The following is a 24,283-nucleotide window of genomic DNA, read 5'->3' as shown; positions in this document are numbered from 1 at the left end:
ATAAACTAGGGGAGAGGCACAATCCATCAAGAGATAAGCATAAACCATCAAGAGAATCACAAAAGCATTCCTTTAAGCACAATATTTTGACAATCTCCAAATCTATAGCATCAATACACATAGACATGCATCAATAATACAAAATCTAGAGACAAGCACATGAACATCTATTCTAGCATATATAGATATATGGATAGAATGAAATGATCAATTGGAAGCATTAAATCACATAAATCATTGAATAAACAAGATCTATATATATCAAAGTGTTAAAACATCAATTACAACACTAATCCCTCAATAATACACAAGATTAAGATATAGAAAGCATGCTTAGGGCTAACTCTAGCCCCAAGAGATGTCTAGCCACTCATGGTGATGTTGCTGTAACCCTCAAGGGCTAATTCCATGGTTGAAATCTGCTCCTTGTTGATGAAGAACTCCAATGGTGTCTCTAGCCTCCTCCTCATCTAAGCTTGCTCTCCAAAAGATGATATGAAATTAATGTTGGCTCCCTTGTAAAAAACAATCCTTATCCTTATATAGGTAGGTCAAAATGACACCCAAAATGAGGTAGGGTCGTGCACACAATATTCCCTAATGATTGGATAAAGGACAACTTTCAATGAGATGGAAATTTAACTTTTTTCGCACTGGAGGAAGTTCGATCGATCGAACCTTAGACTTGGATCGATCGAACTAGCTTAGATCTATCGAACTTAGGCTGGATCGATCCAACTGGTTGAGCTTTTTGGAAAAAGACAAATTCGAGATATTTTTGGGAGATATTTATGGGAAAAGGACGAAAGTGGTTAGTGGGTAGTACAGCTGTGGATAAGATCAATCATTTGAATAAGGACAAAAGTGTTCGATCGATTAAAGGATGGTGTTGGATCGATCGAACTTTTGGAACTTTATACTTTTAGGTCAAGGCTTGGATCTATCATGAAGTACTGAGATCGATCATTGTTCGATCAATCGAACCTTGAACTTGGATCGATCAAACTTTGCTGCTTGTCACCTTTGGCTTCATTTGCTTCCCTCTTTCTCCACTTTGCTCCTTTCTTTGTTTAATCTCAGAATTGCTTCAATTAAGCTCTTATTTGGCTGAGTTAGTTTATTTTCGGGATAAGTGCCTGAAAATAGAAATAATACGAAATCAATCTAAAATAGTAAAGTAAGATAGATAAAGGTACTAGAATGCCTAAGCTTAAGAGGTTTAAATACGCACTTTTCAGCGCTCATCACACCCACAAATTTAAATATTGCTAGTCCCTAGCAATGAACTAGAAAGTAAAGGAATGAAATAAACAACTATACAAGTATGAATCTAGAAAACAATAAATGGATAACGCCACTATCGTAGGGAATATGATTGCACTTAGCATATGCAACAAGCCTTTTAAACCCTTAGGTTTCCCCTAGTGGATGAGTGAAGTCTCGTGAGGGTTTCCAGAAATGGTACCCACAAACATTAAGCTCATTTTTTCAAAAGAGGCACCAATGTTGCAAACAAGCATTGGGAGAAAACTACCTCAAGTATGCAAATTTTCAACCCTTTCCAAGCAATCTCCCAAAATCTCAACATCAAGCAAGCAAATATGGTCCTCCACACATCAAGAAAATGATCATGCAAATCAAAACAACTCTAGAATCCTTTTGAGTGGACCGGCATCAAATATGTTGCTATCTTAGCTAACTAAAGAATTAATCACATTCTTACCCTCAAACTAGCATATAAATCTAGTACCGATCATTAAGACAAAAAGTGGACCTTTTATTAAAGCTTTATTGTTCTAGATGCGCTTATTCTTTTCACTCGATTTTTTTTAAAAGGATCAAAGATAGAAGTATGGTGCAATGTGTTGATCTATTCAGCTTTCTAGCGATTCATGAGTTCGAGCGTTAGGTCAATGACTCCCAAACCAGACGGCTTTAGGGCATTAGGCATTCAAATACCCCTACGGACTTACAAGCTCAAATCAACTAGGCTACAAATCAAGACAACAACCATCTAATCATTTCCTAATTCTCACCTTTTGGGAGAAGTCCTCACTTTTTTTTTTTTTTTTTTTTTTAAAGCAAGTTCAATTATTAACTTAGAGTTTGGGCCCTCCACCTTTCGACGCGAGAAGTTCAGTGCTTGATGAGCTAGAATCCCAACTACTTAGTGAAAATGGGTTGTTATCCACCTTTATCAAGAATGAAAGCTTTCAATGCACTACTAGCCCAATTGGGATATAACCAATTCAATAATCAACAAAGCATGTACCCCACAAATGAATGTTAGAGTGCGCCGGTGCTAGTGTAGAGGACTAGAGAATCTCAAAACAATCACAAAATCAGGATGATGTGGACCACAAGTGCAAGCATGATATCAATTTTTCAAAAAATTTACTCCTAAATGGCATCCCTAAGGCACACAAGGAGTATTAGACTCTCAAGTCAAGCAATTTTTAATTTTTAAGCAATATAGTCCTCAAAAGATCAAAATCTTAGCTAGATATGAACCAATCATCGAAATATCACTCAAATACACAAGTCATGCTCAAATTTTGAATTTAAAATTAACATTGTAAAACACCAGTCCCCCCAAACTTAAATTGCACAATGTCCTCAATGTGTAAAGTGAACAAAGGAAGGAGTATACCAGTGCAACTATGCAAGAATGATCGGGACTGAAATATCCAAAGTGGATGGCATGCCCCCCCCCCCCCAAACTTGGGATGAACTGTGGTCCTGAAAATTGGTAATTGGATAAACTTATTAGATAACAAAATGGGATAATCAGTGCACAGTGGACATGTAAGTGTAAATGGGATAAACAGATAAAGAAATAAGAGAGGTATAAGGGTGGTCCTGGAAATTGGGTAGCACTCTCTCACTGAAGTCACTGTGATGCACCTGATGGAGTCAAATATACAGATATGAGAATACAATCATATGACATCCATAGCAAAAATAGATATATAAAACGGATAAAGTGCAGGTACAACAAAAATATCAAAGCCGACAGATCGGCTGTAAAAATAATAATGTACAGTGACAATAGTAAAATATCAAAAAGAGAGAGGGATCATAAGATAGAAAAGACTGGGAGCTCAGGAGGATGAGGTAGGATGGGTAGGTTTGGCTCCGTGGATGTCTCTGGATAAATCTCTGAACATGGTCACAACATCCGTGCGTAAGGCAACAAAATCAGCTCTGTGGGCTGTGAGGTCAGCTCGGATGGCAGTAACAGCATCCTCAAGCATTTGTAGACGTACTCCAAAGCCAGGGGTCATATCTGGAGTCTCAGGCATAGATGAATCAGTAGAAAGCTCCTGAGTCTGCTCCTGTTCATCAATGGGCGACCTGGCTGGAGAGTCCTGCTCTACATCGTCTGTAGGGCGCTCTAAGTCTATGTCTAAATGCTCGGTAGCCGAATCGACTGGTGCGTCTTTCGTTGCGAGATGTGCTGCTGCTGCCTCTGCCTCTACTTGGGCCTGGGCCTACACCTGTACCTCCTCTAGCTCCAACTCCGCTGCAGCTAGTACCGCGTGGTCCTGCAGCCTGGTAATAATGAAGTGGTAGGTCTTGTTCCAGTCTTTCCTGAGGAACTGACATGAACCTCTCTCGGGGTGCTCCCTAGGATGGATGGGGTAGCGCTAGTCGAAGAGGATCTGGGTGATGAAGTGGCTGAAAGGAAGAGACTTAGCCCGTTCGGGCGTCTCCTTGATGATGTACTCGTCATACAACTTCCTCATCACGCTCCAGATGAGCGTAGGAATGGACACCCAGTGCCCAGTGTAGAAAGAGTAAAGGGCTGTCAGATAATCGCCCCTCCTCTGAATCTTGTGCCCTACCATGTATATATTCTGATAGAGAACGGAATCAGTGAACCATAGGTCGTCAGGAAGGAATGTCCGGGTGGCTAAGGTCTCGCCACTAGCATGGTGACCTGTGAGAAAAACTACCATGTCGGCATAGGAAGGCCTGAATAGCCTCGGATATGTGTCCTGAAGCTCTGTAGGACATCTGTGTGGACAGCGGAAAGAGCGGGCTAAAGTGTCCATTGTAATGGTGATCGGATGGCCATCGATAGAAGTGACCATCTCAGCTGTGGTACGCGGCGATGGTCGGAGGTTCTGGTGGAACAACTGAACCAGTCGTGGGTAGACCGGCTCTGTAATGGGAGCAAGAATAGCGGCTAGGCCCCTCTGAATAATATCCTGGTAGGCGGATCGGGTCAGCACCGATCGAGAGAAGAATGCCATGTCAAACTCTGACTCATGGTCGAGTGTCATGTGCGCATATCGAGGCATGGGCCTATCACGCCCCAAATGAGCTGGCTAAGTTGGCTGAGCTGGTATATGTGAATGCTCAGCTCCAGTCTGCGGTGGCGATGGTGATGGAGTGAAAGCAGGATGAGCCGCAGAAGTGGATGGTATGTGGTCATCCTCAGGCTCATGAGATGGTGACTGAGGTGGGGTAGCCTGTATTGGCTCCCACTGTGCATAAGTGGGCTCTGCTGGCTCCTCTGTCCGTGGCCTAGTATGTCGGGTGGGCCCGTGTTACCTGTTGGCAACGGTCTTCCTCTTTACCATGGCCTGCAAACAGAAAAAGAAAAACTTGCAATGGGAGTTAGTGCTAGAATAAGAAATTTAAAAGCACGAAATAGAATTATGTATGTTAAGTAAAATTAGACAAAACAAATATGACATGAATCTATGCAAGTGGTAGAATATGAAACATGCTAAACAATGTAAGTATGAAATGCATCCAATGTGGAATATCACAGGCATTGGGCATAGATATGATAGCATGAACATAAGATATGATGAATGAAGTGTGTGTCTGAGATCTGTGAAGTTTGATCAATCATAAAAAGAAGTGAGATCGATCACAAAAGTTGGATCGATCAAAAGTAAGTGAGATCGATCTTACTACTTCAATCGATCGGAGACATGAGTTCGATCGATCTCTCAAGATCAATCGGAGCTAGTTCGATCGATCGAACTATGCTACGTTGAAAACTCAAAGGTCACAGATCTGTGACCTTGGAGGCATGGGGCCTACACGAACGTGTTCATGGGCCCAATAACACATCAAATCAACAAGTATCTATCACAAATCGAGGCCCAAACTTCTAAAGATAGATCAAAAACACATATATATACATAGAAGCATACACATATATATATACATATAAAAACTCAGGGCTTCGAAGCTTTAAAAATGGAGATTCAACCATCTAAGCAACCTAAATCGAGTATATAAATCATTGAATCATCAAATCGAGGATTAAATCTTAAAGTGGATCTCGGTTCTTACCTTGAATGAGTGAGAAAAGTGGATGCGAAGAGGGAAAGATGGAATCTGAGATGAAAGAGAGATGCGAAGCTTGGAAACTCGCTGGAAAGCTTCGCCGGAGATGGTGAAGTGATTGGACAGTGACGGCGACGAAGAGGGGTTAAGGTTTTGAGGATGAGGGTGAGTTAGATCAATCTTTGTAATCGATCTTGCAAACCCTCGGTTCTATTTTTAAAAACATTCCCGACAGGGTTCGATCGATCGAACTCAACTGTGATCGATCGAACTTTGATGAACTCTCTTCAAAGTGTTTTTGGATTTTTAAAATTTTGGAAAATTGCAAAATGAAAATTAAAAATTGGGATTAAAATTAAAAATTGAAAAATAAAATAAAATATTTTTGGGTTTTTTTTTTTAGGTAAATTAAATTGAATAAACACTAATAATTAAAAATTAATTAAAATAGAATATTTTTGAATTTTTGAAAACTTTTTGAAAAATAAAATGAAATACAAATGCAGATATTTTTGGATTTTTGAAAATTTAAAAAGTCAAAATAAGGTCAAAATAATGACATGAAGACTGAGATCAATCGAAACAAGAGTTCGATCGATCAGACAGAGAGCAAAAGTATGCAGATTTGTGGCTCAAAAAATTGGCTAAGTGTTGGAATATGAGATCGATCGAACTTGGAAGTTGGATCGATCAAAAAACTTCCTGATCGATCTTGGAATGCTTCGATTGATCAGACAGAGAGCTGAAATATGCAGGTTGATGAAGGCTCAAAATTTTGTTAAGTGTTGAATCGTGAGATTGATCGAACTTGGAAGTTGGATCGATTGAAGGTCTCTTGATCGATCTAAGAGTTGGTTCGAACGAAGGGACAGAGAGGTAATTTGGATGCAGATTTCTGTAGGTCGAAAAATTTTCTAAGTGTTGGATGCAGAATGGAGTTTGATCGATCGAACTTAGGTTTGAGATCGATCGAACTATGCAGAATGCTCAATAATGACATAAAAGCTTATGCAATCCTCACCAAAGTTCCTTGAAGTGCATATGAACCAAAAACAAGTATCGAGACTTCGCAAGAAATGAAATGAAAGATAGAAATGGGGGAGGAATAGGGTTTTGACACCCTACGAATGCTTTTGCTAGTCTTTAACGTCTCTAGCAAGACATTGGGCTCTTTTAGCCCGGATCAAAGATCTTATAATGTATCCCCTCCTTGTTGGGGTGATAGATGCTTTGAACTCCTCCCAACAAATGGTTCTTTGAAGAACTTGTTGGATTAAGCTCAAAAGAAATCTTTGGTCCCTTGTCTATGCAACTACAACCTTTGGGCTTCCATGCCCTTTCAAAGCAAGAGTTTGAAACAAGACTTTTAGAATGCAAGGTTGAAGATGATCCTTTGGAAGTTTTGGTTTTACACAAAAGCTCATTTCCTTGACATTGAAGATCATGACATTCATCTACAACATTAACTTTTCCTTCATATTTATCAAATGAATTGGGTGTGGGATTAAAGATATTCAACTTCACCTTCATGTGGCTAAATGAGATCTTCATTATCCTCGTCCTACAATTGATGTTGGCATTAGCGGTTGCCAAGAAAGGACGGCCAATGATAACGGGAATTTGGTTCTTAGGATTGGGAACCGGTTCCGTGTCTATGACAACGAAATCAACCGGGAAAAAGAATTTGTCAATCTTTATCAAAACATCCTCAATTATACCCCTAGGCTTCTTAATGGATCGGTTGGCAAGTTGCAAACTACCAACGTCAGTTTCAATTCACCTAGGCCTAATTTGACATAAACTGAGTATGGAAGAACGTTAACACTTGCTCCTAAGTCAATAAGCGCCCGATTAATGATATGATCACCAATAATGCATGATGTAGTGGGTGAACCGGGGTCCTTCAACTTTGGAAGAGTGTTATGTTGCAAAATTGAGCTTACTTGCTCGGTCAAAACCACTTTTCTTGGTGCTTGGCTCTTGTTCTTCCGCTTTTGGGTGCACAAGTCTTTCAAGAATTTAGTATAAGCCAGAATTTACTTGATTGCATCCAATAGTGGAAGATTAACTTTCATTTGCCTAAACATTTCCATGATTTCATTTGTTTTTGCCTTTTGCTTGTTTTTTGAAATGGATCCTTTTAAGGTATCCGGAAATGGAACCTTTGGTTCAAACACTTTTTTAAAATTTTCTTTTGAACTTTCTTTAACACAAAAAGTTTTCAAATCATTTTTCAACAAAACCTTCTCAACATCATTTTTCAAAACTTTTTTTTTAAACACATCTTTCAAGACTTTCTCATTTACAAGTTCATGTATATGCAATGAAGGAAGAATGGGATGTGAAACGAGACGGGTGACAACTTGAGGTTGTACCGGTTCACTTTCTTCATTGGACATTCCAACTTGATTATCCACAATCCTACCACTCCGCAAGGTAGTCACTGCATTAACATGTTCAATGGTGTGGCCTTCCAATGACACATTGTTGCTTAGGTGGGGCATTTATAGGCATCTTTCCCTTCTCTCTTGCATTGAGAGTGCTTGCTATTTGCCATACTTGGGTTTCTAACTTCACAATAAATTGAGAGTGAGAATAAAGTAATTGAGTGTTAGCCTCTAAAGTGCCCAAAGCATTCAAAACTTTCTCTTCAAAGGCGGGACTTCTAGTATTACCTTGGGAATAAGATTGGTTGGGAAAATGAGAATTAGCAAATTGATTCCATTGTGATTAATAGGGTTTATAACCTTGGGATCCTTGGTTTTGAAGTGGAGGTGGAATGTACTTCCCTTGAAAACCGCCTTGGGGAGGGTTTGAGCCCTCTCCTTGGTTTTTCCAAGAGAAATTCGGATAACTCCTCCAACTTGGATTATAATGAGTACCATAAGGATTGTTCCCTTGGTTCACAAAAGCTGCATTGACTTGTTCATTAGGTTGACTTTGCACTTGTCCGTGAGGACAATGAGAAGTAGAATGAAGAACACTAGAACAAGTCATACATGTTTCATTTGATGCACGATGAGAATAGTTAGGGAAGGAAGATACTTGGTTCGCAGAGTTTTGGTTAATAAAAAATTGATCAAACCTTTGAGATAAAGACTTCATTTCGGCGGCTATTTCATTTGAATGGTCGACTTGATGTAAGCCAACACTGTTCCTACCTTGTGAATTTCTACCATTCTTAGATGAAAGTGTTCTATGCAAAGAATTTTCACTCATGCTCTCATAGAGACGCCACACGTCATCTTCATGCCTATCAATGTATGAGCCACCCATGGAAGCATCAACCATACCCTTATAGTTGTCCGATAAGCTCTCAAAGAAGTATTAAACTAATTGCCATTTGGGCATGTCATGATGTGGACACTTCCTAAGCAATTCATTGAAGTGTTCCCATGCCTCATGAAACGTTTCTCTATCCCCATGTGAAAATTCTCGAATTGAGGTCCTCATGGCATTGGTCTTAGAAACCGGATAGTACTTCTTCAAGAACTCTTGTTGCATTTTTGCCCAAGAAGTGATTGACAAAGGCCTAAGATTGTTAAACCAATACTTTGCCTTGTCTTTTAAGGTGAATGGAAAAAGTTTGAGTCTTAAAACCTCTTCCGGCATGTCTGTATATTTTATGGTGGAACATACTTCAAGAAACTCATCCAAATGCTTGTACATATCTGGAACCACCATGTCGTATTATAGACTGTCAGGATCAAATTCTTCGCAATAAGGTCATACTATTAGTGTGTGTCCAGTGGAGCCATTATAATAACGCTGAGTCCACTTAGGAACGGGAGGATGTCATTCACTCATAGTTTCCAGAAATTATGGACTACAGTAAGGGCAAATTCGAGGACGGAATTCCTTTTGTTAGGGGGGGAAGAATGTAATACTCTTAATTTTAAAAGGATAGTCTTGGTATTTTATTAATTGTTTTAACTATATTTTTAATTATTTATTTGATTTTTTGACTATTTGTTTAATTGATTAATTGGCTATTTGATTATGTGGTTATTTGAATTATTTGTTTATTTTAAATGATGTGTTAATTAAATAATTATTTTTATGATTTTTACTTGATTAGATGATGTGTAATTAATTGGTAATTAATTGTTAGGAATTAAATGATTTAAATATTTGTTTCATTTTATTTTATTTCATTTTAATGGTTATGGAGAGTAGTCAAGGACCAAACCCATGGGTTGCATGAACTATTTGGATAGGAGATTAAAAGGGTACAAATAGTTACCTATGGATTGGTGGTACTATATATATGGGTATATATGTATATATCAGAAGAATATAATAATTATCATCATTAAAGTTAAAAGTTAATAATATTAATTATTATAGTTTGTATAACTATATATATATTTATATAAATATATATTTATAATTATTATAGTTTGTATAACTATATATATATTTATATAAATATATATATAGTTATACAAACTATAATAATTAATATTATTAACTTTTAACTTTAATGATGATAATTATTATATTCTTCTGATATATACATATATATATATATATATAGTTATAAAATATATAGTATATTTATATATATGAAATCACGTATTAACATAGTTGTATATATTTATATTTTATATTTTTCCTTTTCTTTTAGTATTTACCTTATTAGCAGAAGTAAAGTGCATATAGGATTAGGGTTAAAGTAAAGGCCTATATATATTCTTTAAGTCTGTAGAAGAGGGGGCTTAAATATTATTTATGTGATATATATTATTAGAGAGAAAAAGAGGCAGAGAGATAACAAAGAGTTAAGAGAAAACGTGAAAGAGATAAAGAAGGAGATTCGGCCAAGAGAGGAGGCCGAACCCAATGAGAAGAAAGGAAGGGTTGTGTGTGGGCTAGCATGGAGTAGTAGAGATGTTTTACGGCAGCGCAAGTCGCTAGAAAATCAAAGAAGAAGAAGATTTAAGGTTTTCATTCCGAAACCTTAAAGGCAAGTTTTTCTCCTACTCTCTCCCTTTGATTTGTGTTTCTATACATGCCTAGGAGATTCCAAGATATTTAAATAATATAATTAAACAATTATGCATGTTTGAATCGGATTAAAATAGAGGATTTCATAGTTTTATTCACCTATTCTTGTTTTGTTTATTTTTTAATTTATGTTACATGATTTGTTGTTTAAGTTTGATCTTTACATGGTAGGACATCTAAAATAAATTATTATGAGAGTATGGGAATGAGATCGAAGGTTAGGATTCTATCAATGGAGGTTGGATAGAAAAACAGAGGAGTTACAAGAAGAAGTAGTCAACTATATTGAAGGGCATAGTAGACTACGCATAGTCGACTATATTGAAGGGCATAGTAAACTACGAATAATCGACTGTATTGAAAGGCACTTTGAAGTAGTAGTCGACTACGTACAGTAGACTATCTTGAAGGCACAGAAGACTACGTATAGTCTACTATGCTGAGGGCATAGTCGACTATGTGGAGGGTGGTTTTAGCTGTGATTTAGGTTTCTTTGTTATTTTGCCCATAATGTATATTGTTCCATTTTAATTGCTATAAATGATTTAAATGGACATGGAAAAATCCCAGAATGCATAATCTACCGTAATACGCTATGGACTTGAACATTATGAAATTTTAAAATAAATTTGCATACTGTTACTGAATATGGGTGTTTTAAATTGTTTACTTTTGTTCTAGCAATTTTATATGTATGGTTATAAATTTTAATCATGTATCAGCAGTATAATATACTCAGTTAATTATCTGATTTTTATTATGCATATTATTCGGATTTAATTGATGTATTATTTTAATTATTTCATCAATTATTGGATTGTATGTATGTGATGCACCAGTATGGGATGGTGACATCTTAGGGACGGATTAACTGATAAAAGTTAAGTCTTAACTATTCGGATTTATAACGAAACGGATTAACTAGAAAATTAAGTCCTCCTTATTTTCAGGTCAGGCCATTAAATTAATTGGATGACCTAATGGATTGTATTTTATGCTTTAGACATGATGGATTTATATATATATATATGAGTCATGATATGAGCTTGAGTCTCAGGATCTATGGTTAGGAAGTGTATACTGCCTTAAGAAGTCTCATTGGTTATAGGAGTGTTGAGAACCCTGGTAGGTTGAGATACTCATGCCCACTATATGTGCGTTTTGCATGTTGTCTTCTATTCAGGTTGAGTCCATCCTAAAATCTAATGAAAACCCTAAAGTGTGTACCTATATACATATATTTATGGACTATTAATTATTGTTGAGTTAACTAGGATGTATACGTGTATCGAATCTCTGCTTGGACTGTAGTAGAGTAAAACTTGTTTGTGGGTGATAAGCGCTGAATACTGTATATTCAAGCGCCCCAAATTACATCAACAAAGTCCATTAATTGATTATTTTATGTAGATTAACTCCATTTGCATGTTTTTGTGCATTTTCAGGTTAAAGTGCAAAAAGGAAGCAAAAATGATGCCTTGTGGAATTTTGAACAAAAAGGGTGCCAATTCTGAATTTCTGGCAGCAGTAGATCCTAACTTTTGTCACCATTTTCGACCTAGTAAACTCAAGAACTGGACTTCCATCATAACATGAAAGATTTAGAACACTGAATCAGCTTTCTAAATCTTCAAGTGGTTCGTCATTCGGAGTTCAGAGCAGAGAGTTATGATCTTCTTAACAGAGGTGCGCAGAACTGCCTGGCAGCACTGAAGTACTGCCTTTCTCCCCATTTTCGACCAACCAAACTTGAGAATTAGGTCTTCATCAAAACATGAAGTTTTTAAAGCACTCAATCAGCTCTCCAAATCTTCAAACAGATCATTATTCAGAGTTTAGGGCACAAAGTTATAGCAGTTTTACCAAAGTAGGTCAGTGCTGAGCAAGAAGAGCATGTTACACATTACACTAATTTAGAGTGCTCGAGACCACTCTTCGAGTGCTCGAAAATCAGGAAGATTGCACTCGGAAATGGCTCAATTTCAGCCACTTGCACATTGGTTTCCTCAATGCCATCTTCCTTCTTTATGAAGTGGTTGGAGGTGTTCCTTGGAGGAGAGAGAGCCTTGACTTGAGCTTGATAAGAGAGAGGAAGGACCACACAAAACATTATCCTATTTTTGCTACAAGATTAGAGGAGAGAGAAGAGAGCAAAAGAGGTGTGTTCTTCAAGCTCCAAGAAGGTTGCACGAAAATGGCCATGAAGATGGAGCTTCTTCCTTCTTCTAGCTTAGTAATGGGTAACTAACTCTTTCTCTAGGGAGGTGATGAAGTCGCTTCCTTGTAAGCATGTTCTAGTGTAGATTTTATTTTGGGATTTCAATGTATAACCTATGGTCTTTTCATGGTCTAGAGCATTTTGCTTATTGTAATGGATCTTCATGTATTTTAATGATTATTGTTGAATTAATTATCTATCTTAGATGGTTTATTCTTTTAATCATAGTGCTTGCACTCTCATGGTGACAATGGTAGTGAGATCATGGAATAGTTTTAATGGCATGAAGTTGATGAAATTTGATAGTCCATTGCTTAGGTTCCCCCTTTGATGGTCTATTCTTGATTCCTAACTTTATGTGCTTTTATCATTCAATTAAGGGCTTGATAATCTTTGGCTTAGGGAGCATGTTGAAGACTACACCCTAGTTTAGGTAGTTTAAGCATGTATTTCTTTGATGGATTATTCTTGTTTTTGATTCAATGAACCTCTTGAGGATATTATAGCAACCAAGGGTTGTTATGTATCATGACCATCGTTTATGTTGATTTCCCGAATTTAAATTTAGCCTAGCATGTGTATAGGGATGGAGACGGATTCACTTCCTTAGTTTTTCTTACTCGTATCTTATCTCGCTTCAATTATTGCAAGTTTCTATTTCATGCACTTCACATATTCAATTTAGTGACAAACAAACAACTCCTTATTTCCCCTTCATCATTCTAAGAACGATTCTAGACATTTAGGTTGCCTTAGACTAGCGCAGTCCCAGTGGTTCGACTTACCCGACCAATAGCCCTATTTTACAATGATTCGTGCTATTGCGAAGGTTGATGTATGATTGACCAACCGATCAATATTTGGCGCCGTTGCCGGGGATTTGCATACGGTTTAGCGACCAAGGTTCTAGGGTTAATTTTAGTTTGATTGTGAATATTGTGTCTTGTGAATATTCCTTGTGTGTTTTGACCATCTTTGTGTTTTAAGTGTTGTAAGATTTTAGGGACTTGAAGCGCCGTGGGAACGCTAGCAAATTGTAAGTCTAGAGGACCCCAGGTAAGTCTCTTGACTTCTAGTTTCAACTTGTAGATACAGTACATGTGTTAAGTTTAGAAGTAGTTAATTTATTTGCAAGCCCTTGTTGAGGCTCTTATCCTGTTTAATTTCGTGTACAAGCATCGGTCCTTGTCGTGGCCATTTATTTTCTGTCTTGATAATTGAGGAGAAAGGGAACATCGTATATGGAGTATTGATGATGAATTGTGTTGTTGAATATATGCTTTGTTGTTGATGTTTGGCCGTAGGTCACTCTCTCTACCCACACTTGACTCGCCTATTGATATAAATTCACTTGAAAGAACTCTTAGACGGAACCTTAGGGAACCCACTCTTACAAGGGAATGGGGGATAACGTAGGAAATCCGGGGAATGAAAGGGCTGAAATTCCTAATGTAGAACCAATGACTCTTAGAGATCATTTCATTCTTACCACCTATGCTTCTCCTTCTTGCATAGTAATGCCAAACATAGATGCAGCTCAATATGAGATCAAATCAAGCACCATCCAAATGCTTCCATCATTTCATGGCTTTGATAATGAAGATCCATATAAGCATCTTGATGAGTTCCTTGAAATCTGCTCGACCATCCGGTTGAGAGGTTTTCCGGACAATGCACTTCATCTCCATCTTTTCCCATTCTCCCTAAAGGATAGGGCAAAATATTGGTTGAACTACCTCGCTCCCAACTCTATTACTTCTTGGGCTCAATTGCAACAAGAATTTCTTAAGAAGTATTATCTGGTGAGTAAAACCAACCAAATGAGGCGTTCCATTCTAAGCTTTTCTCAAGTTGATGGAGAACAACTCCACGAGACTTAGGAAAGGTTACAAGATCTTCTTCGGAAGTGTCCTCATCATTTGATCCCAAAATGGCAATTAGTGCAAGCTTTCTATGCCGGCTTGACCGAAACCCATAGATTCATGGTTGATTCTTCTTGTGGTGGGATGTTCATGTCCAAGAATGCGGATGAGGCTTGGACCTTACTTGAGAATTTGAGTGAAAATTCACTTCAACATAATTCTCGTAGGGCTCCGACCGCAACCATTGCAAAGAACACCAACCCTTGTCAACCAAAATCAATAAGGGAGGAATCATCTCAAGTGGATGCCATCGCTCATAAATTCTACCAATTGATGGCACCACATCTTCCTCCTTCATTGTCTCAAAATTCGGCAAGTTCAGTTTGTGCTTCATGTACTAGTCCATTCCATCTCTCGGAAGATTGCCCCACACCGGAGCAATTTCCCAATCCCAACCAAGAGCAAGCTAATGCCATGTTCTCGCGGCCCGGGAACACTCCATATTCCAACACCTACAATCCGGGTTGGCGAGATCATCCGAATTTCTCGTGGCGGCAACAAGCCCCACAAAATTCCCAATTCCAAAACCAAGGGCGGCAAAATCAGCCCTCTTCTCAATATCAAGGTAGACCTTTCTAAGCCTCTTCAAGCTACCGTCCTCCTTACAATCCAAATGTCTCCAATCAACCTCCTGTGTGTCCAACTGATGAGATAGTAGCTGCAAACAAGCAAATGATGGAATCATTAAATAAGCAAATAATGGATGCCAACAAGCAACTCTTGACATCCTTGCAGCCAACTCTCCAAATGGTTCACTCTCATACTCAATCCATAGCTAATCTCGAAAATCAAGTGGGCCAAATAGCTAACTCGGTGAATCAATTGCTTCAAAAGGACAAGGGCAAGCTTCCCTCTCAACCTTTTGAAAATCCTAGAGGAATGCATGTGATTAACGAAACCCCTCCTCCGAGTGGGTCGACTCATTAATAAGTTCAAGCTATCACCACCCTTCGGAGTGGTAGAGTGGTTGACAACAAGGTTGATTGAGACACAAGTGAGAAAAACCTTCATTTGAAAAATTCAAATTCAAGCTCTTCTAATCCAAATTCTTGTCCAAATACCATTCACGGAAATCCCACACATGTCACCCCAAATGTGGAAACTACTTGTGAGCCAAAAGCTCCGTTTCCTCAACGTCTTCAAGAGTCGACACATTTTGGGAACAAGAATTGTAAAATTCAAGACATGTGGGAAGTTTTCAAGCAAGTGAAGATTAACTTGCCCCTCTTGGATGCTATCAACCAAATCCCTCCCTATGCAAAATTTCTCAAAGATTTGTGCAATCAAAAGCGCACTTCTAAAAATCATTTGCCAAAAAAAGTGAGGTTGACTGAAAATGTTAGTGCTATCATTCAGCACAGCACTCCTCCGAAGTATAAGGATCCGGGTGCCCCTACAATCTCTTGCATCATTGGTGACAGCAAAATCGAGAGGGCCCTCCTTGACTTAGGAGCTAGTGTGAATTTAATTCCATATTCAGTCTATCTATAACTTGGTTTGGGAGATCTTAAGCCGACTTCCGTGATTTTGCAACTTGCCGATAGATCGGTCAAGCATCCACAAGGTATTCTCGAAGACGTTATCATCAAAGTGGACAAATTCTACTTCCCGGTAGATTTTGTGGTTCTTGATACGGAACCGGTCCATGACCCAAAAAAGCACATTCTCGTGATCCTTGGTAGGCCATTTTTAGCCACGGCTAATGCATCAATTAATTGCCAAACCGGGGTGATGGACATTGCTTTTGGAAACATGCAAGTCAAACTCCACATCTTTCATGTAACTCAACATCCCTCCAATGAGGATGATTGTTTTCTTGTGGATGTCATTGATGAAGTGGTCGAAGAATCTCTCCCCTTCATTCTAAGCAAAAATCCTCTTGAAACTTGCATGTCCCATTTTGACTTCTCAAACTTTGATGTTGATTAAGCCATTCAAGAAGTCAATTCCTTGCTTGATATTAATGCTATCATGGATGTACCTCCTTGGAAAATTCCAAAAGAACCACTTCCCCAACTTTCCACCACTCCTTCGGTCCCATCATTGTTATCTCCGCCACAACTTGAGCTTAAGCCGCTCCCGGCCCATCTCAAGTATGTGTTCCTTGGTCCAAAGCAAACCCTTCCGGTCATTATTGCCTCGGACCTTCAAAAAGACCAAGAGACCAACCTTTTAGCGATGCTCCAAGAGCATAAAGAAGCTATTGGTTGGACAGTGGCAGATTTGAAAGGAATTGACCCCTCCATTTGTATGCACCGCATTCATATGGAGGATGACGCAAAGCCTACTAGAGAGGTCCAGCGCCGGTTAAATCCAAATATGAAGGAAGTGGTCATGAAAGAACTGATTAAATTGCTAGATGCGGGAATCATCTACCCTATCTCTGATAGCAAGTGGGTGAGCCCCACACAAGTTGTCCCTAAGAAATTCGGTCTCACCGTAGTTGAAAATTCAACGGGTGAGCTCGTGCCACAACGAACCACCACCGGGTGGCGTGTGTGCATTGACTACTAGAAACTTAATTCATCAACTAGGAAGGATCATTTCCCGCTCCCATTTATTGATCAAATCCTAGAAAGGTTAGCCGGCCAAAGCTTTTATTGTTTTCTTGATGGTTATTCCGGCTATAACCAAGTGGCAATCGCCCCCTAAGATCAAGAGAAAACAACATTCACATGTCCCTTTGATACTTTTGCCTATCGACGCATGCCTTTTGGTCTATGCAATGCACCGGCAACGTTCCAAAGGTGCATGATGTCCATATTCTCCGATATGGTTGAAAAGTTCTTGGAAGTTTTCATGGACGATTTTTCCGTATTTGGCTCTTCCTTTGACTTGTGTCTTAAAAATTTATCTCTTGTGCTCCAAAGATGCAAAGAGACGAATCTCATTCTAAGTTGGGAGAAAAGCCACTTCATGGTCCAAGAAGGCATTGTTTTAGGACATGTCATTTCTAAGCGGGGAATCGAGGTAGACAAGGTAAAAGTTGAGTTAATCTCTAATCTTCCTCCTCCGAATTCCGTCCGTCAAATCCGTTCTTTTCTTGGCCATGCCGGATTCTATCGTCGCTTCATCAAAAATTTTAGCAAAATCTCACGGCCCTTGTGTAATGTCTTGGCCAAGGATGTTCCGTTCAATTTTGATGACGCTTGCATGGAAGCTTTCATCAAACTTCACACTCTCCTCTCATCCGCCCCAATCATGAAACCCCCTAATTGGTCTTTTCCCTTTGAGATCATGTGTGACGCATCCGACTATGCATTAGGGGCGGTTTTGGGCCAACGTGTGGATAAACTTCCGCATGTCATTTATTATGCTAGCAAAACTCTCTGCGATGCCCAATTGAACTACACCACCACTGAAAAAGAATTGCTAGCTGTGGTGTACGCCTTGGATAAATTTCGCTCTTATCTTCTTGGCTCCAAGGTCATCGTCTTTTCGGATCATGCCGCTCTTAGGCATTTGTTAGCGAAAAAAGAGATAAAACCTCGTTTAATTCGATGGATCCTCTTACTTCAAGAGTTTGACATTGACATCCGGGACAAAAAAGGGACCGACAATGTTGTCGCCGATCATCTCTCTCGTTTGCTTATTGAGAAATCTTCAGAATTCGCAGCCATCCGTGATTCCTTTCCGGATGAGCAACTTCTTCAAGTTTCACATTCTACTCTTCCATGGTTTGCGGATATTGTCAATTATCTTGCGGTTGGCAAAATTCCAGCTCATTGGTCCAAACAAGAGAGGGACCGGTTTTTCTCCCAAGTCAAGCATTTCTTTTGGGAAGATCCAGAACTGTTCAAGTATTGCCCGGACCAAATCATCCGGCGATGCATTCCTGAAACTGAGGCCACAAGCATTCTAAATTTTTGCCATACTCTTGCTTGTGGAGGCCATTTCAATGCCAAAAAGACCGCTAACAAAGTTCTTCAAAGCGGATTCTTTTGGCCTACCTTGTTTCGGGATGCATACAATTTTTGCAAATCGTGTGAACGATGTCAAAAACTTGGATCCATGTCCCGAAGAGACATGATGCCCCTCACTAACATTTTGATTGTTGAAATTTTTGATGTATGGGGGATTGACTTCATGGGACCATTTCCATCTTCTTATGGCTATGAGTACATCCTTGTAGCGGTAGATTATGTGTCTAAATGGGTTGAAGCCGAGGCTACCAAAACCGATGATCATAAAGTCGTGATCCAATTCATTCAGTCCCATATCTTTAGTCATTTTGGTACGCCCCGAGCAATCATTAGTGATGGTGGATCTCATTTCCGAAATCGTTATCTCAAATCCATCCTTACCAAGTACTCCGTCATTCATAAGGTTGCTACACCTTACCACCCTCAAACGAGTGGTCAAGTAGAGATTTCTAACCGGGAGATTAAGCACATTTTAGAAAAAACGGTTAGACCGGACTGCAAAGATTGGTCATTAAGGCTAAACGATGCGCTTTGGGCTTACCGGACAGCTTATAAGACACCCATTGGCATGTCACCATATCGACTTATCTTTGGCAAAGCATGTCATCTCCCGGTAGAATTAGAGCACCGTGCTTATTGGGCCATAAAAAGGTTCAATTTTGATTTTTAACCAGCCGGCTCTAATCGTGCATTGCAATTAAATGAACTTGAGGAATTGCGTAATGACGCGTATGAAAGCGCAAAAATCTACAAGGCAAAGACTAAAGCTTTTCATGACAAACACATCGTCAAGAAGTCTTTTGCCCCCGGACAAAAGGTTTAGCTTTTCAATTCCCGCTTGAAACTCTTTCCCGGTAAACTCCGGTCAAGATGGGATGGTCCATACATTGTCACTACCGTCTTTCCTCATGGAGCAATCGAACTTCGTGATCCTGCAAGTGGATCACTCTTCAAGGTAAATGGCCAACGGCTTAAGCCTTGCATTGACGGCACAATCTTAACCCGAAGAGTTGAGGAAGTCCCCTTGACGGATCCAATTTATGAGGATTAGTGCCTGCTCCAGCTTTGTCTAGCTATCGACATAAAATTTAGCAAAGCAAGGGAATCAATTCTTTCAATCTCCAAGCTTCTTTCTCTTTGAAATTGCTCGTGCCTCGCAAAAATTTTCTGGGAAACGGTTTAGAAAAAAACCAAAAATTTGATTTTTCTTAGACCTTCTCAACTCTAATTTTCATTCCCGGAAGTCTCCATCGCTTTCTAGCAATTTCATTAGATTTTTCAAATGTGACTCATGTGCATCTTTTATCATTTTTAATGAAAAGTCTGAAAATTTTCTCAAAATTCTTCATGCATTTGAGATGATTAAAAAGTTGAAAAATTGCAAGGTTTCAAAACAAAACTTTCAAAATTTCCCATGCATTGGAATGGACTGAATTTGCAAGTTTAAAATTTTCTCCAGAAATTACAATCATGCTTTGTGTGATGTTCTGAAAGTTGGCAATTTTTCCATGCATTAGAAATTGCAAAGTTTAAAAAAAAATAAAAAAAGGGGGGGGGGGGGGATTTCATCCATTGAAGTATTTAGTTTTATTTTATTTCATCTTACTTTATTTTGTTATTGTTTTTATTTTTATGTTTATGTTTATGTTTATGTTTATTTATTTATTTATTTATTTTTATTTTTATTTATTTTATCCTGCATGCATAAGAATGATCAATCTATAGGTTACAATGTTGCATGCATGCATGCCTGTATTGCATTCATGCATTCTTTCATGAGTTCACGCATTCAACTTTCATCACGTGATCCAACTTCAATATTGCCTGGCACTACATTTGCATGCATAGAAACATTTTGAAACCGTGGCACAATCCATCAGCATCCTTGCATGCCTTCACAACTTGCTGCATTGCATGCATAGGTGTCCATGTTGCTTAAATCCTCATGCAAGCTCCTTGCATTCAATTTGGCTGCAGCTCACAGGCATTGCACTAGCCATGCCAATCCATGCACTTACCATCCATCCTTGCAAGCTTCAATCCATGGATGGATGGTTCCATGCACTCATCTTCCATCCCTGCAAGCTCATCGATGGTTCCATGGTTTTAAGATCAAGCTCAAGCACAACCTCTTTTAAACCACAACATTCTGAGCCTACTGACCCACTTTCGAGCACTCAAACTCCAATTTGGAGTGCTCGAGCTCCCTTGCATTTTTCCTCGACCTCTCTGGCTTCATTTCGAGCAATCTAAGCTCCAATTTGGAGTGCTCGCGGTCCATGTATTAAACCACTGAACCTACTACTCTCAATTCGAGCACTCGCAGTACCATTTAGAGTGCTCGACATTGCTTACACCAAACACCCAACTCACTGCTCTCAGTTCGAGCACTCGCCAAGCCTATTTAGAGTGCTCGAACTCCACCTTCTTTCTCTCTCAATAGCCAACCCCACATATCATGCATGCCATCTCTCGGCAACCCCTCACCTATCCACCATGCAAGCTCACACCAACCAGCCAACCATCCCTCTCAGCCTCTATCTCCACAGCACAACCATAAACCATGCATGCCCATGCATGCCTCCACAACCCTTCCCATGTAACCACCTGCCGAGTGCTCGAGCACTCTCCAGCAACACCAACCAGCCAACCTTCCCACTCTCAAGCTCTCGGTTTCCCCCTTCTCCCCACCAACTCCAACCAAACCAGCCTCTCTCTCCATCAAACCATCACCCTACACATCAACCTCACCCACAAGCCCACCCAACCCATGCAAACCACCTCACCTCTCAGCCACCATGCAGACCTGCATGCATGCATACCAGCCCCATGCATGCATGCACCTCCATCTTCACTCCTCTCCCACCATCCAACACCATCTCTCTGCAACCCTCAACCAAACACCAAACCAACCCTCCAACCTTCTCACCATCCTAACCCCAAACAAACCAACCCACACTCCTCCACCACCTCAACCCACCCATCCCTCATCCCTCCTCAATCATCCCCCACCCAACCATCTTCACCATTCACTGAACCACTAACCTTACCACCTTTCTTCCTCCTCTCAACCAACTCATCTCATCCTCACGACCCTATGCACACCATCCCCATTCAACCACATGACAAACCATTATGCCAACCTCCTGAGCCCTCGAACTCAACCAACCAACCCCAACTCCACCACCAAGCCACCCTGCATACCACCACTCACACCACACCCACCCTCGGCTAACATTCCCCACAACCACTCTCACTCCTTCCAACCTAACAGCCCACACAACACCATCCCCAACCCCTCCTCAACCATGCATGCACCCAAACACACCGCAGCCAACCCTACCTCTTACAACCCTATCCAACCATCTTCCCTCATCTCCACCATCCAACACCACCTTGCATGCAACTCATCCACACCAACCCAAAACAAACCATCTCTGCCGGTTTCTAGAGCACTCGAAGCCAAGCTTCGAGTGCTCGCCATTGCCCGAGCTCTCTCCACCAAGCCAACCGAGCCCACTGCCCCATTCTAGAGCACTCGAAGTCCAACTTCGAGTGCTCGAACCAAGCCCCCCCCCCCCCCCCTATTTTAAAGACCAACTCACCCCAACCACCTTTCCTCTCTCGGCTAGAACCAACCTCATCACCTTCCTTTTCTCTCTCTCACAAGCAACCATCCTTAACCCAACACCCACACCACTTCTCACTCACCTCAATACCCCACCACCCCATCATCTCACCTCCCTCTTCCTGCCTTCCTTCTTGCTCTCGGATACCCTGCAATTCAGGTATGTGTCCTCTTCATTTGTTTTTCTTTTCCTTTGTTCATTCATGGTGTTTTACAAGGAGCATGGGCTTGTAATGTTGGAGTTTGGTTCTGTGTTGCTTGTTGTTGATGTTGCTCTATGCTAGAGCCTTGTTTGTGCACCAAATTTTTGGGTTTGCTCCTCCATCCCACTCACTTTCACCTTCTCCTTTTTGTGGTGCACGCCAGGTGCTCGCTGAAAGTCCTCAACCAAGTCCACCTCTCTAAATGTCTCGTGCCGGTCCTTCTCGCCCTCCTAGTCCCTCTGCGGGTGCCCGTGCTGTCAATCGTGAGCGACCACGTGATCCTTGGGATCGTAAACAACTCAACTATGAGCTTTCTTTTCCGCTCACGGATGCCTTTGATATTCTACCCATAACTTCGTGGGCTGTAGCCGAATTGACTAACCGGCGTCTGCAGTACATTTGCGCACCCCTTGCCAGGGTTGCCTACCCCCATGTAGTGCGCCTTTTCTACCAGAATCTCCAATGCCCTGAAGAACCACCCATTTCTCTCACTACATCCATTGATGGCACCACCTATGCTTTTACTATGACTGACATCATTCAGGTTTCTGGTTGCCCCATTGAGTGCCCCGATGACATTGTCAATCGTGAGAATCTCCCTTTATATGAGGAGCCGGATACATTAACTGTGGAGCAGATTGCCGCTGCCATTTGCAATGTTGACAATCCTACTAGGCCCCGGTCTTTTATCCGCAAAACCAATCTTCCGGAGCGCCTCTGGTTCATTGACACTGTCTTCAAGCACAATGTCTGCCCTTTTGTGCATAGCACCGAGCGTAGGGGCCTCCTTTTGCAAGCCTTATATGCCATGGACCAAGGCCAATGGTTTTCCATCCCAGAGCTCATTTGGACCACATTTATGAAGTTTTGGCATGACGCTCATAATGCACGGGTTCCGCGAGTTGAAAATCGAAAAATGCCTTTGCCGTTTTTCATCACTCGGCTCCTTCAGCACAAGGGTTTCATTGTTCCTCCCCATGAACCAAAAGGCGAAAAGATTAAAATTTTTACCAAGCGTCGTTGGATCAATGTTCTTAGCCATTCTAGTACCCCTCAGCCTACTGCCCCCCTGTTCATCCAAGCTCCACCTCCTCCTCCTTCTGAGGATGCTTCCACAGCAGCAGCCGCTGCAAGGGTAGAGCCTCCGGTCGACTCTCACCAGGACCAGGCTTTCATCCGGGCTAGCATTGCCGGTATTCATGAGCGACTGGATCATTTTGAGAATTCTTTGTCCGCGTACACTCGGACTCTGTGTGAGACTTCTTCACGTGCCGAAGAAGATCGTCGTCTTGCTGCTGAAGACCGTCGTGTCGCAGCTGAGGAACGTCGTTTGGCTTCCGCTGAACGGCGTAAGACTCAATCTCTCCTCCATTCCATCCTCGCCCGTTTACCCTCTGGACCGTAGCTTGTTGCGAGTGTTGGACCTTATCTTTTTGTTTCATATGTACATATTTCTCTTGTATCTTTTGTTTTCCTTTTGAACTTCCGGAATTTGCTATGTATAGGTTGCTCTAGTAGACATGATCTATGTACAGCTCTTTTGTAATCATGTAAAAACTCTTTTTGAAATGCAAATTCTCTATTTTCTGTTAACTTTATGTCATTATTTTTCTATATTTATGCTTGTGCTATTAATGCTTTTTGTGGTTGTTTCTTTTTGTTCTTCGTGATACTCTCCAGGTTGCGCAGTCCAATTCAAGTTTGGGGGTTTTGTATCCCATGCCGTTTCCTCCCCCTGGGTATTTTTGTTCCTTTTTATACTCTTTATCATTTTTGTCTCTAACTTACATCCATGTCCCACATTGAGGACACTGTGTAGTTTAAGTTTGGGGGTGCACCAAAGCATTCTTGGTATAGTTTTGGTATCATATTTTTGAAAAGCAATAATAGTGTAACTTGGAACTTGTCGGAGACAAAGCATATGTTTAATACCTTGTGTATAGAAGCAATTGAGAAATTTTTGAAAATAAAGAAATTTGAAATTGAAGTGATCATGCAAATACAATGTAGTCTGTATAAATGCCTCAATTAGATTCTTGCTGGATTTACACTCTTATAAGCTTCACAATGCACAG

The sequence above is a fragment of the Cornus florida genome, unplaced genomic scaffold (assembly GCF_030987335.1).
Source record: "Cornus florida cultivar Cherokee Brave unplaced genomic scaffold, ASM3098733v1 CherokeeBrave_3.0.0_Hap2_Chr05, whole genome shotgun sequence".
Classification (NCBI taxonomy): Eukaryota; Viridiplantae; Streptophyta; class Magnoliopsida; order Cornales; family Cornaceae; genus Cornus; species Cornus florida.
Note: the sequence above shows the minus strand (reverse complement) of the source record.